This window comes from Dasypus novemcinctus, chromosome Y (genome assembly GCF_030445035.2).
Source record: "Dasypus novemcinctus isolate mDasNov1 chromosome Y, mDasNov1.1.hap2, whole genome shotgun sequence".
NCBI lineage: Eukaryota > Metazoa > Chordata > Mammalia > Cingulata > Dasypodidae > Dasypus > Dasypus novemcinctus.
In genome coordinates, this window is record NC_092216.1 from 3,143,501 (window position 1) to 3,146,941 (window position 3,441).

A 3,441-nucleotide genomic window follows, 5' to 3' on the forward strand; every position below is an offset into this window, starting at 1 on the left:
TTTTAGAACACTTTCCATCCATCTTATGATGTACCAAGTGAATCCATCTGTAGTATCTTTCTTTTTATGATGTGAAAAATCAAATCCTTTGTAACTTTCCAGCAGCCCTGTACAAAGTCTTAAGGACAATTTGAAATAAAAAAGGAATCCTTTAGGGTCTGATTTTGAGAAGGCAAAAGGTGAAGAGTTGTTGAGACATTTGTACACTTGGATAAACAGGATCAGAGGTCACTGTTAAACAGTAGTTGTTTGCTTATTTAACCAAAGTGATAATAAAAGATTTTTAAAGTAAATGAAGGTGGTAACATGACTGTAAAAAGAGGAAGCAAAACTTTTTTTTTTCATAAGAAGACTTGTTCTCATAAACAATAAAGGATGATAAAATCATATAAATACAAATGAGGTTATTAGTCAGATATGACATAGAAAATTTGTCTTCTAGGCAGATTACTTAGAAAGTTAAGAAAAAAGCTTTTATAACTTCTTACTAACAGCAAACCAATAATCCAAGAACATATTATCATTTCAACAGAGAAAATAAAATTCTGGTTTTACGTGAATATAATGTTTGATATGAAACTCTTTTAAAAAACATATAAATAAACCTATCAAATCTTAGTTAGCATCGACCATGACAAAATTCATTTCCACAAACTTTCTATAACTTTCTATACCCATTTAGATTTTGTCCTATGCTTTCCTGTTTCTCATTCTGCCACACTCAGTCAATTTACTTAGGACTAAATACTCTATTTCCTTAACAAAAACACATCCTGCATACCTTACATACTTAAGTTCTTCAAAAGATCTTGATAATTGTCTTCAAGCCCATAGCCTACAAAACTCAATAACCCCTGAAATAAAATTTGTCAGGATAATAACTCAATTTGTTAAAAACAAGTGTACGTTTTCATGATTTTAAACATCTGGTAGATGTAATACTAGCATGTTTAATCAATGAACCTGTATAAATTTAGGAAAAACAGACCCAAGTAGAATAAAATTGTTTGCTTGCCTTGTACTTAACATTGATAATTCAGAAGATACAACTGCTTTTATTTAACTAACGATATTAAATTAGTTCTGTTTGCCAAAGGTTGACCTAGATTACGTGCCCTTGAATTTGAAAACATTTGGATTTAATTCTATGAATAGTATTTCAACATCGGAAGTATTAAAAGTTTGGTTTCCTTAATTTGTGGGAGTTTAGGAGTATTAATTTATAAATAAGTATTTATCTTTAAGCAATTTGAATAGATTTTTAAATTAAGGACTTTTATTTATTAATTTCATATGTATTACCATCTGGAGGTAGGAAAATATACATCAAACAAGCTGATAGAAACAAAGAAAAAAATTATAGTGTCAGATAAAATTTGTTCAGTCGTGAGCCAGACATAAATGCATAGATGCACAGAAATACAAAACTAATTGATCTAAAAGAGCTACCTTACTCTCTTTGTTTCACTCATACTTTTATTAGAAATTTTGTTTTTGGCAGATGGAAGAAGTTGAGGGTATGTGTTTACTGTGAGGGCTACAGGTTTCCCATTGAAATTTGTGGAGGACCCTTTTAAGGTTTTCTTTGTCCTGACATGTCATCTTTCAGCCATTGGACTCCTCAATTGATTGAAAGAGGAATCTTGTCTAGGTCATTCCTTATAGGCGTTGCCACCCAAGATTTAGCCTCTGAGATTCTGACCAACATGTATAAAAAGCTGCGATAGTCAGGGACCCCTGGGTGATCTGCCCCTGAAAGAATTCTTAATTCTTCTATGAGTATCTGCGGTCGTTACTGGGGAGGAATCTTCAAGGACAACCCTACTTCAGTTCAGGTCCAAGGTTTAAACTCTGCTGCAGGGGGCAGCCAGGTTCCACAGGAGTCTTCATCTTTAGAGTCCTCTGTGTTGGATCATTTTCCGTCGGGGGTCAAGAGGAACGGGTTAGGGCAGCTCTGGGGGAAGGCTTGGCTTGGAGTTGGGTCCCCTTTGTCCTGTTTTCAGCCTTTTCTTTTTCTAATGAACCTTTAAGTGAGGCTGGTTTGGATTGTCCTCCAGCAGCCTCCAAAACAGCCTTGGATCCTTCTCTCTTTCTTTCTCTTTCTTTCTTTCTTTCTTTCTTTCTTTCTTTCTTTCTTTCTTTCTTTCTTTCTTTCTTTCTTTCTTTCTTTCTTTCTTTCTTTCTTTCTTTCTTTCTTTCTTTCTCTCTCTTTCTTTCTCTCTCTTTCTTTCTCTCTCTTTCTTTCTTTCTCTCTCTTTCTCTCTCTCCCCCTCCCTTCCTTCCTTCCCTCCCTCCCTCCTTTCTTTCTCTCTTTTTCTTTCTCTCTCCCTTCCTTCCTTCCTTTCTCTCTTTTCTTTCTCTCTCTCCCTTCATCCCTCCCTCCCTCCCTCCCTCCCTCCCTCCCTCCCTCCCTTCCTTCCTTCCTTCCTTCCTTCCTTCCCTCCTTCCTTCCCTCCTTCCCTCCTTCCTTCCCCTTCTCACATGTGTGATTTTATTCCTAGGAGGTTTCTCAAAGTGGCCACTTCAAAGACAAATCAACCTTGATCAGATGCCCCCATGAACAGATGTGCAAGGTCCACAGAGAGAGTATACAAAAAGAGCTGGAGTTTTAGGAAGGGAGAGCTTTTTCAAGCAGGAAGTCCCCATTATGCTGTGGTCAGATAAAATGTCTCATGGGCCCAGGCCTTTTGGCTCAGTGCCTAGGACACTGCTCTGACCTTCGTGTGATCTCCCTGTGAGAGGAAGTTGCAGATGGGAACTGAACACGGCTCGACTAATGGGTAGAAAAGGAGGCTCATAACACGGGAACAAGAGGATGGGCCAAATGATCCAGGCTGATTCCCAAATCCTATGTCTCCAAGAGGGAGAGAAAATCAGAGAGCACGAGGGAGTAAAAAAATGCAAACAAATGGAAGTTTTGATGATAGAGCCTAAACCAGACCCAAACCAATGGTAACTAAACCAAAGCCCTGAATAAAAGGCAATTAAGGGAAGCGGATGTGGTTCAGGCAGCTGGGCTCCTGCCTACCACAGGGGAGGTCACTGGTTTGGATCCCAGTGGCCCCTAAAGAAGACAGCAAGCTAGTGTGATGGGAAGACAAGGCAAGTTGACACAAGAGACACAAAAAGAAGAAACATAATGAGAGATACAACGAAGCAGGCAGCAGAGTTTCCCAGTACCTCCTAAAGAAGACAGCAAGCTGACAAAACGGGAAGGCACGGCGAGCTGATGCAAGAAGATGACACAACAAGAGATGCAGGGAGGAAAAACATAATGAGAACACAACGAAGCAGGGTGCAGAGCTGGCTCAAGCGATTAGGCACTGCCCTCCCACATCAGAGGTCCCGGATTCAGCTCCAGTGCTTCCTAAAGAAACAAGAAAGACAAACAGACACAGCAAGTGAAGAACAACAAGGGGGTGAGGAGAAATAAATAAGTAA